The following is a 15,215-nucleotide window of genomic DNA, read 5'->3' as shown; positions in this document are numbered from 1 at the left end:
TTGACGCCCAACTATGCAACTGTGCCAAAGTATAAAAGCCTGTGACGAAAGCAGGCGCGCGCGACTCTCTGGCAACGCCATGAGGCACAGGGAGCCCGCCACCAGCGCTGGCAGAACATCGCATCGCTGGCATATTGACATTATATATGTATATTTAAATTGAAGTGGATTGGACAAATGATTGGTTTTTGATATTTTTTGAATTTAAAAAAGGCCATCAAAAAAGTGCTATAAGTGGCTAGATTCATGGCAGAAAATTACAAAAATTCCTTCAATCATCCTAGTCGTTTGGTTTGTGGATCTGGGGTTTCCCCAGGTAACACACATGCATTATGCTCAAGCTGGTTTGTAACCCAGAAGGTCTGAGTGAGAACTGTGAAGCATGTGTTGTGCTTCATATTTTTTCTTTCTTTAGAAATGCACTATATGTCCAAGCGGGTTGGACATCACTCACTCACTTGCATTATTTACACAGTATGTCATCGGTCTGTATGATGCTGTAATGATAGGTTGATCAGCACATGCCGATTCGCCCCCAGCCCCGCAGCCCTCTAGGGACAGCCCTGCGCAAAGCAGAGAGCCAGGAGGAGGGAATGCGCCAGGTGGCCAAGTGTGGCAAGAGACCTGCGGCAGGGCGGGGTCCCTCCAGCCTGCTCTTCCAGGTGAGTTGTGGGGGGGGGGGGGCAGGGGGTGCGAAACAAGGGGTTTCCTCAAGGAGCAGGAGGAGCAGCCGCTCTGCATGGGACCCGCCTCTCCTCCAACAGAAGCCTGGTGGAACTCCTCGCTGCCCTCTCGCTTTGGCAGGACGAAGGAGGGGTCCGGTGCGACGCGGCAGGGGGAGGGTTAAAGGCAGCGAGTGGAATAACCCAGAGAGGCCTGAGAGGAGGGGCTGACTCTGAGCAGTCCTCCCAGACTTGGCTCCCCCTCCCTGCAAGGCAGGCTTTGCTTTCCTCGCCTGCAACAGCAGCCCTTTCCGGGGATCCGGTGAGTGGCTTTAAAGTGCACTTGGGGAGCCGGAGGGGAGTGCCGAGGGAGGTCGCTCTAGAGTGGGATGGAGACACTAGAGAGGGATCCCTTCTTTCCACCCCCGCCACCCCCATCGGAATCTGCTTCCCCACCCCCTTCTCCTACAAGATGCAGCAGCTTCTGAAGGCGCGAGCCTTTGAACCCTGAAGGATTTGAGCAAGTTGGTCCCTAGATGTGGGAAAGGTCCCCCGGGGCAGCTGGTGCATGGGCTACTTCTTCCTTCCGGGCAGCTTCAACCTCAGAGAGAAAGCGTGAGGCTCCGGACTGCGAGAGAACTTTGCAGCCAGAGATCTACTCTCTGCTGCACAGGCCCTTGGGATGTTTCCACCCTTCTGAGATGGGCGATGGGGAGCAAAGTGCATCTGGGGAGCACACGGTGGTGGCACTAGAAAAAAATATGAGGGGGGGGCACAAAGGGGCAAATGGCATGTCTGGGTGGGCGAACTTTGTCCCACATGTTGCATTTTTTTGGAAACAGAAATAATAGTATATTTCACATTAACACTCTCATCATGAACCTATTTTAACTGAAATAAATCCTGTTATGAGTACGAATACGAATATAAGTATTTATATACCGCTTTTCAACCAGAGTTCCCAAAGCAGTTTACATGCAGACTTAATTAATTAATTAATTAATTAATTAATTAAATGGCTGCCTCTCCCCAAAGGGCTCACAGTCTAAAAAAGAAACAGACCAGCAACAGCCACTGGAAGGATGTTGTGCTGGGGTTGGATAGGGCCAGTTGCTCTCCCCTTGCTAAATAAATTGCATCACCGCTTTTTAAAGATGCCTCTTTGCTCAGTTAGCAGGGGTTGAGTTCATAAAGCGGGTGGGGGAGCATGTTCATAAAGGAGAGGAGTGGGGTTTTTTGGACTACTTGTCTGGGGGAGTGCTTGGCCTCCCACTGCCTCTGGAGCTACACTTGGGAGCAGCAGCGAAAGGAAGGCTGCAGTTGGGAAGTGCTTGGGGGGTGGCTTCAGAGAAGGAAGGTGCAGGGGGAATGAGTAGTACCCTCTTTGCCCCTGGCACCTCCATCAGGAACTCTTTCTTTACTCCCACCAATAAGGGGAAAGGCGCTTTCTAGCCTATTTGGGATCTGGGGACAACAAGGGGCATGTGGGGTGCAGCCAGGATGCCAGACAGAAAAGTGGGGAGGGAGTGCTTGCAGTGCTCAGTTGGAGACACCCAGAAAATGGATAAGAGGAGGAGGAGGAAGAGGGAGGCGGCCTGTGAACTACCCTGCTTGCTTGCATCGTATAACCTACAACACAGGCATGCAACTTTGCCAGAATGTAAAATTCTGGGGATTATAACCTAGCAAAACAAAACTGAGGATCAGTATCAGCTGGGATAGCCACACAAAACCATGGAAAAGCAGCTGCTGTAGAAAAGATTTATTCCAACGTGGGGAGACATGATAGTGGTCTATAAAATCATGCATGGTGTGGAGAAAGTGGATAGAGAGAAATTCCCCCTCTAACACAAGAACACTAGAATCCCATGAAATTGATTGCCAGGAAATTTAGAACCAACAAACGGAAGTACTTTTCCACACAATGCATAATCAACTTGTGGAATTCTTTGCCACAAGATGTGGTGACAGCCAGCAACCTGGATGGCTTTAAGAGGGGTTTGGATAACTTCATGGAGGAGAGGTCCATCAATGGCTACTAGCTGGAGGGCTAAAGGCCACCTCCAGCCTCAAAGGCAGGGTGCAACACAGCAACCGCGGATAGTTGAGCCAAGAGACGTAATGCCATTAGCCAAAAATGTAAACTTTGTTATCTCCCAAAGCCCTCTTTAACAAAGCTGCCTTTGCTTTGTGCCTTAAAGCCAAGAGACATGGACCAGAGGGAACCTCTCTGGGAATGGAGATCCACTTTCTCAGGGCCACTGCTGAGAAGGCCCTGTCCTGGCTACCGTAGACACTGAGTTCACATGGGCAGCATCTCCAAAGATGATCTTAGTGTATGGGTAGGTTGATACATGAGAAAGCAGTCCAAGATGCAATCAATTTCCTAATCCCTCTCCCCACTCCCTTTCTGATCTTTCAGGGGCAGAGGCCATCAAAAATCGACATGGATTTTCGTGGAGCAGAGAAGGCTCCATCAGACCCTGCTGGACCAAAGCCGCTGTTGTGGGGGATCATGGAGGAGGGCAGTGGAGGAGCCACCTTCTTAGGTAAGCATGAGTCTGGAGTTTGTCAGGTTGGTCTTCCTCTGTTCTGAAATCCTGGGCTGCTTTTTACATTCCCTTCAGGTTCTGTGTGGGGAACAAGCTTATCTCCATCTTGCTGCCCTCGTTTAGAAATGTGTTTACCATCAACACTGAACACTATGAGGTTGTTCTCACGACCAGCCCTACCTGGGGAGGGCAGAACTAGTCTTGGGAGGGCAGGTCGTGAGGACCACCGGAATGGCTCCCAATCCAGGCATTCCTCTGCCAGATAGCCCAGGTTTGAAAGATCTCCTCCCTTACTGCCTGGTCGGGTGCATCATTGGGGCTCTAAAAACAGCCACCCGGCGATACCCGATTGCAGCGCCTTCAGGGAGAGAAGCCCTGCTGCAGGGCTTCTTCCCCAGTTCTTCACGGTCACTCAGCTCTGCCTTACTTTCTAGGCAGGCTGCAACAGGGTGTGAACGTGGAGAGCAGCAGCCGCAGCTGGCGAGGGAGCCCTGTGCTTGTAACTCCTCAGCGCAGCCTGCCTAGAAGGTGAGGCAGCGCTGTGCAATGGGTGAGGAAGGAGGGGATGGCCCAGCTGCATGATGGGCAAAAGTGGCGGTGGGCAGCGCACACAGGGCTGGGGGAGGTGAGGTTGGCCCCAGCCATCATCCTGTCGCACTCTCCTGGCTTGGATTGCCGCTGGGTCACTAGATGGAGGGCTCGCTTTCTCTCTTGCAAGTAGGGATGTGCCCAAACTAGTTCGGCACCTCCTTAGGGGAGCACCGAACTGGCTCAGGTGCCCACATTCGAACCGGTTCGTCATGGTGGGGATCGGTTCCTTTCAAAAGCAGGTAGGCAGGTCCTTACCTGCTCATAGGAAGCTGCCATATACTGAGTCAGACCATTGGTCTATCTAGCTCAGTATTGTCTTCACAGACTGGCAGCGGCTTCTCCAAGGTTGCAGGCAGGAATATCTCTCAGCCCTATCTTGGAGAAGCCAGGGAGGGAACTTGGAACCTTCTGCTCTTCCCACAGCGGCTCTATCCCCTGAGGGGAATATCTGACAGTGCTCACACTTCTAGTTTCCCATTCAAATTCAGACCAGGGCAGACCCTGCTTAGCTGTGGGGACAAGTCATGCTTGCTACCACAAGACCAGCTCTCCTCCTCCGCAGCCCCACCGCTTTTCCGGGCATGGCACCCCTACTTTCCAAAAGGCCACATGCGGCTGCCGTGCTGCTTCCAGCAGCCTGTGCACGGCATCGGCATACACATGACAGAGGAGCAGGTAAGGACTGGCTCACCTGCTTTTTTAAAGGGACCAATCCCCCCCGCCTGCAGCTGCCCGAGCCAGTTCGGACACATCCCTACTTGCACGCCCTCCATCCAGTGACCTGTCTGCAAACTGGGCTCAGAGAGTCTGACAAAAGGGGCACAGCAAAGGAGGTGGAATTTATTTATTATTTTTTTTTTTTTTTATTTTTACATTTTATATCCCTCTCTTTCTCCAAGGAGCCCAGAGCAGTGTACTACATACTTAAGTTTCTCCTCACAACTACCCTGTGAAGTAGGTTAGGCTGAGAGAGAAGTGACTGGCCCAGAGTCACCCAGCAAGTCTCATGGCTGAATGGGGATTTGAACTCGGGTCTCCATGAGGGGCATGACTGAGGCACCATGCATGCTTACATTTACTCTGGGCACCACTCGCCCCATGGGACGGTTCTGCTAAGAGTAAGACCCATTATTTTTAATTTTTCCAGACAGTTTAGAATGTCATCTCTTGTCACCTCTATTTGACTCAGTTCTTTAGCATCCCTGAGAAGCCCAGTTCATGGAAGCATTCAAGTCTGGAAACACGTCCCTTACGTCACTGGCTGTTACTAGTGTCTGGAGATAGTTTTTGCCCTTTGACTATTTGAATATTTTCATGCTATTTTACTGTATATTCTCTTTGTTTTCAGTGTTTATGTGATGAACGTGATCTCTTTGGGGTCTCTTTCACAGGTGGCAAACTCACAATGCCTCTTCCTTCCAGGCCTTCTCTTTGTGGAGTAGCAGAGACAGCCTCTGGGTACCTGGACCAGGTAAGGAAGGGATCCTGCAGGAAAAGTGATGGGCACAGCCTGGGGGCCCCTGTGCATCTCTCTGGGCCCAAAAGAAGGTGCCCTCCTCCTTTAGTTTACAGCAGGGCTGCACAACTCGCATCCTCTGCTGGGCCAGAACCAACCATGACTTGGTGTGCGGGGGCTGAGGTCACTTTTCAGTACCACTTAAAAGTACCACTTTTCAGTATCACATTAAAATTAACTAGTAACATTAATTATTAGTTACTTGTGGATCTTTCCCCCGCCATCAAGGGACCCACACTTTTAAACAACAATAGTGGTCAGAAAATAGACCCTGCCCTGTTCAGTTAGTGGGGCACCTAGAGTGCATGCCAGCCCCAAACAAATGCCAAGTCCTCTTCTCCTCCTAAATCACTGTTGCTTTCAGGCTGAAATCCTAGCCATGCTTACTTGGGAGTAAGTGGTACAGGGTCCACATGGGACCTATATCTGAGTGCATAGGATGGCACTGGAAGGCAGTTTTTTGAGAAGAAAGAGAATGGCCCCCCTCAACGAAGAGGGAGTTGATCGAAAGTGAGGCCTGTCTGTCTTTCTGTGGTGTGCTCTGTCCGTGCTTGGCGGCGGCTGCTGCAGGTAGGAACATAGGAAGCTGCCATATATACTGAATCGGACCATTTGTCTATCTAGCTCAGTATTGCCTACACAGACTGGCAGCAGTTCCTCCAAGGTGGCAGGCAGGAGTCTCTCTCAGCTCTTGGATATGCCAGGGAGGGAACTTGTAACCTTCTGTTCTTCCCAGAGTGGCCCCATCCCCTGAGTGTGGAATATCTTACAGTGCTCACACATGTAGTCTCCCATTCATATGCACCCAGGATGGACCCTGTTTAGCAAAAGGGACAGGTCATGCTTGCTACCACAAAACTAGCTGTCCTCCTGAGTTCCAGCCCACACCATCCATCTAGTCTCACTGTTGCTTGTGAGCAGAATAAGCCAAGAGCTCTTCATGACTCCTGATGTTATTGCAAGATATTCCTACCTGGGGGCAGGGCCGTCCTTAGGGCGGGGCGACCGGGGCGATTGCTCTGAGCCACGTGCTGGCACAGGCCCTGTTCTGGGCACACTGAAGTGCAGCCTACCCTTCTCTCTCCCGCAGTCCCAGTCACTTTCCCCGCGCGTAGCCCAGCTGGAGCCGATCTTTGTGTGGATGTGCAGCACAGGCTTGAAAGGCTCCCAGGCAAGCTGCTCTAGAGCTTCTTATCTCTCCACCTCTCAGCTGTTTGGTGGGTGGGCGGGGCTTCCAGAGAGGACTCCATGCAGGCCTCACTGAAGCCTGAAGCTCAGGAAGGAAGGGAGGAAGGAGAGAGGCAGGCAGGCAGGCAGGCAGGCAGAGTGTCCAGTGCTGCCTGCCCTTGCCCATCACAGCTCTGTGCAGACCCTCTGCCCAGCCTTTTGCCTGCTTAGTAATGGAGGTATAATGTGATTTCCTTGTTGTGGTTATTCCTGCCCCACCACCGAATATTTAGGGCTTGGCTTGCCATAGGGCTTTGGTACTGAGCGGAGGTGTTGGGCAGGGTGGGAGGAATATGTATATTTAACTTGAAGTGGATTGGACAAATTGTTGGTTTTTTAATATATATTTTTTTAAATAATAAAGGGTAAAACACCCCCTCCCCTTTCAGCCTCAGCCTTTAGATCACCTGGAATGACTTGGCATAGGGCTTTGGTACTGAGCAGAGATGTAGGGCAGAGTAGGAGGCATATGTATATTTAAATTGAAGTGTATTGGACAAATTGTTGGTTTTAAAATACTTTTTTGAATTTAAAAAACCCATCCAAAAAGTCCTATAAGTGGCTTGTTTCATGGCAGAAAATTACAAAAATTTCTGGAACAATATATCATATATATTTATTTATAAATATGCTATGCTCAAGTTGATTTGCAACCCAGAAGGTCTGAGTGAGAACTGTGAAGCATGTCTAGTGCTTTTTATTTCTATTTCTTTAGAAATGCACTATATGTCCAAGCTGGTTGGACATGTCCAGAAACCTGACTCACACTATTTACATGGTATGTCATCAATCAGTATGATTCTGTAATGTTATGAAATGTTAAGGAGGCCCTGCACATGCTGATTCACCCCCAGGCCCGGCCCCACCCCGCTAGGGACGGCCCTGACTGAGGGACACCAATATAGTCCTCGCAGGCTGGATCCAACTTCTGGGCCTTATTCTGTGCAGACCTGTCCAAGGCTGTCCAAGCTGCCCCCTCAGAAGCCTTTGAAGGCCGTGAGGAAAGCGTTGGTTTCTGCAGGAGAAGTCCCAACTACCTTGTCTTTGCTGCATTACCTGTGAGGACAAAATGTTTCCTTCTTCTTTCAGGGTCCAGTGACCTTTGAGGAAGTGGCTGTGCATTTCTCAGAGGAGGAGTGGGCCCTGCTGGATCCAGACCAAAAGGCTCTGCACAGAGAAGTCATGGAGGAAGTCTGTGGGCATCTGGCCTCTCTGGGTAAGGCTCCCCTTCCCTTTGCTGCTATCATGGATCTGGGGCAGTGAACTGGAGGGCTGTCATTTAGGATGTTGAGTGTCTGTCTATTCCTCAAATGCACAAGACCACATATGTCAAAAAGTCAAAAGAGAATAGTACAACAGTTCTATGATCTCACAATCTTGGAATAATGAAATCTTGTCTCTTGCTTTGCATTCTCTGGGACTGGTATTGGCCCAGAAGTGGGGGATCTGGTCCCTCAACCATTTGTGCGGGGTCCATTTTCAAACTTCCCTCATTAGACTTAGTCCAAACTTCAAGGACCTCTGTGCTCATTGTGAATGGGAGTTTCCTGTGAAGTTTGAAAGGCTGACCACCTGTTTGCTGTAGTAATTAAAAATATGTTCTCATATTGAACTCCTCCCCACCCCGTCCTAAAGTTTATACAACTCTCCTGTGGCCAAATCTAGTGCAGGATGGCTTTCTTTCCTTAAAGGTGTTACCATACTTCCCCCCTGGGATAACACACAACTCTTTCTTGAAGGTATGCCTCCTGTTGTAGTGAGAATTTTTGCTACCACTGAAGCCCCAAAATGGGGTCACAATCCAGGTTGTCAGTTAGAGTCAATTCACAGGGGTTCTTAAGCATGTAGCAGGTTCTGTTTCCCCATTAAGATTATGTTGCTGTTTATATATACAGCAGTAAATTGATTTTGTTCTTGATTTGAATCTCCGTTTCTCCTTCCTCAAGAGGCTTTTTCTCTTCCTGCAGATGATGGAAGAGAGAGCAAGAAACAATTTGAAAGGCAGAGGTGCAAAATGGAAGCAAAATATCAGAGGGTGAAGAAATATGTTACTTCTCAATACTCTGACTTCTATGAAATGCCAATGGAAAAACAGTATTGCAAGGGAAACAGAAGGAATAAATACTCTCAATTTGCACAGATCCTAGCCAATAAATCAAGTCTTAGCACACATCAAAGAATTAGTGCAGGTGAGGAAAAAAATGAATGCTCAAGATGTGGAAAGAGCTTCAGCGATGGCATGAGCCTTGCTTCCCATCAAAGAATCCACACTGGAGAGAAACCTTTTCAATGCTCAGAGTGTGGAAAGAACTTTAAGAGCAACTCAGATCTTACTTCCCATCGAAGGATGTACACAGGAGAGAAACCGTGTCAATATACAGTGTGTGGAAAAAGCTTTAGCCAGAGCTCACAACTTACTTTGCACAAAAGCATCCATGGAGGGAAGAAACCATATAGATGTTCACACTGTGCAAAGAGCTTCAGTGACAGTTCAAGACTTTCTTACCATCTAAGAATTTGCACAGAAGTAAAACCATATCACTCCTCAGAAAATGGAAAGAGCTTCATCCAGGGTTCAAAGTTTCCTTTGCATCAAAGAATCCACACAGTGGAGAAACCATATAAGTGTTCTGACTGTGGAAAGTGCTTCAGTGACATCTCAGGCCTTATTTACCATCAAATAATTCACACAGGGGAGAAACCATATACATTCTTAGAGTGTGGAAAGAGCTTCAGCAGCAGCTCAAACTTTACTTTGCATCAGAGGATCCACACGAGGGAGAAACCATATCAATGCTCAGAGTGTGGAAAGAGCTTCAGTCACAGCTTACATCTTACTTCCCATCAAAGAATCCACACAGGGGAGAAACCATATCAATGCTCAGAATGTGGAAAGAGCTTCAGCAGCAGCTCGCACCTTACTTCCCATCAAAGAATCCACACAGGGGAGAAACCATATCAATGCTCAGAATGTGGAAAGAGCTTCAGTAATAGCTCTCACCTTACTTCCCATCAAAGAATCCACACAGGGGAGAAACCATATCAATGCTCAGAGTGTGGAAAGAGCTTCAGCAGCAGATCGCAACTTACTTTGCACAAAAGAATCCACACAGGGAGAACCAGGATTAGTTCACAACGGAGAAAGGAAAAGTCTAGAGATTCAGCCAGGCACCGAAGGAGCAAGGAATCGGAGCTGTTCTATGAACTTGCTCATCTATTGCCGCTTCCCCATCACGTAAGTGCACATCTTGACAAAGCCTCAGTTGTGAGGCTAACAATCAGCTATCTGCGCCTGAGGAAGCTGCTTGATGCGGACTGCCTGGAGGCAGAACCAGACGTGGAGGCAGAGTTGAATGGCTGTTACGTAAAAGCGATGGATGGGTTTGTCATGGTGCTCTTGGAGGATGGTGATGTGATCTACCTGTCTGAAAATGTGAACAGGTGCCTGGGACTCAAACAGTTTGAGTTGACCGGATGCAGTGTGTTTGATTTCACTCATCCAAATGACCATAAAGAACTGAGAGAAATGCTCGCCCACCAGAATGGTCTGGTGAAAAAGGGAAAGGAGCTGAATACAGAATGTAGCTTTTTCCTCAGAATGAAGTGTACGTTGACCAGCAGAGGAAGAACTGTCAGTATAAAATCTGCCACATGGAAGGTACTTCATTGCACTGGGCACATTCGTGTCTATAACAGTTGCAGCAGTCAGACAGGGTGTGGGTATAAAAAGCCTCCTATGGTGTGTTTGGTGTTAATCTGTGAGTCTATCCCTCATCCATCAAATATTGAAGTCCCCCTGGACAGCAAGACCTTCCTCAGCTGCCATGATCTGGACATGAAATTTTCTTACTGCGATGAAAGGATTACAGAACTGATAGGGTACGGCCCCGAAGAGCTCTTAGGTCGCTCCATATATGAATACTATCACGTCTTGGAGTCTGATCATCTGATCAAAACACATCACGACATGTTTGCTAAGGGACAGGTTACTACTGGGCAATGCAGAATGCTTGCTAAGCAAGGGGGCTATGTTTGGGTTGAGAGTCAAGCCACGGTCATATACAACACCAACAATTCCCAGCCACAGTTCATAGTGTGTGTGAATTATGTCCTGAGTGGCATTGTTCAGGGGGACTTGGTTTTTTCGCTCCAGCAAACCAAGTGCATGTTGCAACCAGTGGATTCTCCAGAAATGAGAATGATCAAAGTATCTGGCAATGCTCAGAATGTGGGAAAAGCTCCATCCAGAGCTCAGAGCTTACTTTGCATCAAAGAATCTACACAGGAGAAACCATATACAGTGAGGGAAATAAGTATTTGATCCCCTGCTGATTTTGTCCGTTTGCCCTCTTGACACAGAAATGACCAGGCTATAATTGGAATGGTAGGTTTATTGTAGCTGTGAGAGACGGAATAACAACAAACAAACCCTCAAAATCCCAGTGCCCAAAAGTCAGCAATGGATTTGCATTGTAGTGAGGGAAATAAGTATTCGATCCCCTATCAACCAGCAAGATTTCAGGCTCCCAGGTGTCTTTTCACTATATGCAGGTAATGAGCTGAGATGAGGAACACCCTCTGTAAGGGAGTGCTCCTAATCCCAGCTTGTTACAGTACCTGTATAAAAGACACCTGTCCATAGAAGCAAGCAATCACTCAGCTTCCAAACTCACCACCATGCCCAAGACCAAAGAGCTGTCGAAGGATGTCAGGGACAAAGTTGTAGACCTGCACAAGGCTGGACTGGGCTACAAGACTATCGCCAAGCAGCTTGGTGAGAAGGTGACTACAGTTGGCACGATAACTTGCAAATGGAAGAAACACAAAATAACTGTCAATCTCCCTCGGTCTGGGGCTCCATGCAAGATCTCACCTCGTGGAGTTGCAATGATCATGAGAACGGTGACAAAGCAGCCCAGAACTACACGGGGGGAAGTTGTCAATGATCTCAGGGCAGCTGGAACCATAGTCACCAAGAAAACAATTGGTAACACACTACGCCGTGAAGGACTGAAATCTTACTGGAGCCAGTGTGGTGTAGTGGTTAGAGTACTGGACTAGGACCGGGGAGACCTGAGTTCAAATCCCCATTCAGCCATGAAACTAGCTGGGTGACTCTGGGCCAGTCACTTCTCTCTCAGCCTAACCTACTTCACAGGGTTGTTGTGAAAGAGAAACTCAAGTATGTAGTACATCGCTCTGGGCTCCTTGGAGGAAGAGTGGGATATAAATGTAAAAATAATAATAATGATGATAATAATAATAATAATACATCTTATAAACACTTAAAACAATTGTTACTTAAAACAATAAAATGTACACCATTACTCACTAAAAACTTGATAACCCCCAGAATCTTAGATCCCCTCACGATGGATGAACATAATCATGAGCACTGCTCTGAGCTCATTGTGCGAATGACTGTACATGTGCTCGTTTTATTCAGTCAGTCAGTTTTTATTACAGCCATTGGCAAGCTCGTTTTATTTATTTATGTATTTATTTATTACAAATACAACAAATATTTATATATCGCTTTTCAACAAAAGTTTCCAAAGTGATTTACATAGATATCAATCTATCTATATAATTCTCTAAGGCATACCCATGGCTAATCCCATGCGTGGCAGCTCTCGCGAGAGATCACAAGTAGAAGCACAATGGTGATTGGGCAGTGGGGATTCCATATGCAGATAGGGAGAAGGAGCCTGTGCCACGGTGGTGATCTGGCAGTGGGGATACCATATGCAGATGGGGGGAGGAGCTTGTGATTGTTAAGGTCAATTGGAATGCAACTGTTATTGGTTGGAAGATGTTTTTGATTGTAGGGGAGAGGAATCTATCTATCTATCTATCTATCTATCTATCTATCTATCTATCTATCTATCAAAGGATAGTGGGCAAGGGTCTGCGAAGAGAGGGGTCATGAGGGAGGAAGAGCCCCTTCAGGAGAAGGAGGCTGCCGTTGTGTGGATTAGATGAGGAAACAAGATGAACAAGATCTGTTAACTCAGGAAAGGAGAGAGAAAGAAAAAAGAAGGGAGGGGAAGAAAGACAGAGGGGAAGAGCGAGTGAAGGAGAGAGAAAGAGAGAAAAAGAAGGTGGGGATGAGAGAAAGAAGGCGGGGCGAGGGATGGGCCCGAGCCTGTCAGTGGCCTGAGGGGAACGAGTGGCCATGGTGGTGCCTATTGGGAGCAAGGAAGGGCCCAGTCAACCAGTGCTGTTTGGGGCTACTGAGGCCATTGGCGGAGGGAGGCAGGCAGGCAAGGGGTGGGCCGGGCTGGTAAGCAGCCTGAGGGGAATGAGCAGCTATGGTGGTGGTGGCGGCAGCAGCAAGGAATGGCCGGGTTAACTGTTGCTGCTGCTGCTCCTGTGGGAAGGAACAGGAGCGGGGCTTGGGTGAGGGTGGGGAGGCCTCTGGGCGTAGTGGGCTGCAGCTTGGCCAATAGGTGCCACAACATTGCGGCTGCAACCAAAAGGGGTGAGTGGGGTGGAATCAACGGGATGGAGGAGGAGCAGGAGGAGGAGTGCAGCTCAGGTGAGGGTGGAGAGATCTCTGAGGTGAGGGGGCAATCAAGTACTAGTGCGCAGATGCTCTGCGTGGGTTAAGCTAGTAAATAAATAAAATGGCTCCCAAAGGGCTCTTAACTAAAAAAGAAACGCAAGATGGACAGTAGCAACAACCACTAGAGGGATTATGTGCTGGTGGGGATGGATGGGGCCTGTTGCTCTCCACTGGGGCTTAGCTAGGCCAGAGGGGGCTGTGTTCAACCCTCTCTCTGGCGGCCCCCCAGAGTGAGGGAGATAATGAAGAAAATAGGATTGGTGGAGCTGGAGGGCCCTCAGGAGCTGGGGGGCCGTGTTCTTTGAACCCTTTCGCTCAGTTATCGCTACACCCCTCCCCCTGCTAAATAAAGAGAATCACCACTTTTAAAGGTGCCTCTTTGCTCAGCAGGGGACATTATTACATTTTAATACTTCCAAAAACAAGTGTCTCGTGACGGTTCACAGCAAAAAAACAAAACAATAAAACGCAAGCTAGTTGAAAATAAGTTAAAAACAACAGTAAAGCTAGCTTACAGCTGAGCAAAGGTTTGGCTCAAGAAATGCCTCTTGAGAGCTCTTTTCCAGGCTTCTAAAGAGGGTGAAGTTCTTACAACCACAGGGAGGCTTATCTGGGGGCAGCAAGGGCTATGGCAAAAGTCGCCACTAGAGCAGCTGGTGGCAACCACAGGCGGTGGCAGACCTCTCCAAATAAGAGGTTTTAGAAAGTGGCTGGTCACTCTTCACCATCACCCATGTAGACTGTCCCTTCCCTTGCTCAGTCCTCTAACTCAAGTGCTGCCTCTACCACATAAATCCTTCCAGAATTCCCTTCCTTTAGGCAGCACTAAAAGCAGAATCAGCAATGCTGGAAGTAAGAGGACACAACCAGAAACAGATTGCCAGCAATATCGGAAATATATATTGCAATGCCAGCATTTCATAAGTTCTGCTGCGCATTCACAGTGAAGTTCAGGGAGTTGGAGGAGGGCATCAGTACTGAGTTTATTTATGACCCAGAGGAGCCAGGACTCAGAACTGCCCTTGAACTGTGCTTCTACTTCTAGATCATTTATGAATAAATTAAAAAGCACCAGTCCCAGTACAGAATCAGATCCCTGGGGGACCCCACTTCTTACTTCCCTCCATTGTGAAAACTGTCCATTCATCCCTACCCTCATTCATCCCTACCCTCTGTTTCCTGTCTTTCAACCAGCAAGCAATCCACACATGTACTTGTCTCCTTATCCCATAACTGCTACGTTTTCTCAGGAGTCTTTGATGAGGAGCTTTTTTTGGTGTGATGAGAAACAGAGTGGTATCATCAGTGTAGCGCAGGTTATTGGTGTTTCTTCCTCCAACTTTAAAACCACGCTCATCTTTTTCCAATCCAGCTTCTCTCAGTATATGTTTAGAACGTTAACTCCATGGAGTTAATTAGCAGTGCTCTCCTTACTTGTGCACTTCTGCTGTAAGTGGGATAGACAAATGATCTGCCCCCTAAATCTCTCTAACAATGATGGAAATACATTATTTTACATCATTACTTGAATGCTTATGTTTATGTAGTCTGCATGTCCCTTCACCCACAACAGTTCACAAAACAAAATACTTACTTTGACCCGTTCAGTCTCCATGAGCCGCACAGCAAGGGGATTTGCAGGGTACTGATTAAACTGTTAAAAACCTGTGTGTGCACTACTTTATCTCTTGTTTTGCAACCCTGTATGAGTAAGGGGATAAGATGGAACTGAAAGACCTTTTTTGTGCAACACGGATCCCTACAGCCCCACACCATCCCTAAATCTTCCCTAAATCATAGGAACATAGGAAGCTGCCATATACCGAGTCAGACCCTTGGTCCATCTCACTCTGTATGGTCTACCCAGACTGGCAGCGGCTTCTCCAAGGTTGCATGCAAGAATCTCTCTCAGCCCTATCTTGGAGATGCCAGGGAGGGAACTTGAAACCTTCTGCTCTTCCCAGAGCAGCTCCATCCCTTAAGGGGAATATCTTACAGTGCTCACACATCAAGTCTCCCATTCATAAGCAACCAGGGTGGACCCTGCTCAGCTAAGGGGACAAGTCATGCTTGCTACCACAAGACCAGCTCTCCTCACATTC

General features: G+C 48.1%; 1 pseudogene; it reads left to right on the top strand.

The window, feature by feature from the left end:
* Nucleotides 1-14,970, top strand: part of LOC128341674 (zinc finger protein 420-like) — a 46,752-nt pseudogene extending 31,782 nt beyond the window's left edge.
* The last annotated feature ends 245 nt before the right edge of the window (nt 14,971-15,215 follow it).

The sequence above is a fragment of the Hemicordylus capensis genome, chromosome 2, assembly GCF_027244095.1.
Source record: "Hemicordylus capensis ecotype Gifberg chromosome 2, rHemCap1.1.pri, whole genome shotgun sequence".
In the NCBI taxonomy this organism is placed as follows: domain Eukaryota; kingdom Metazoa; phylum Chordata; class Lepidosauria; order Squamata; family Cordylidae; genus Hemicordylus; species Hemicordylus capensis.
This window is presented reverse-complemented; position numbering and strand designations above follow the sequence as displayed.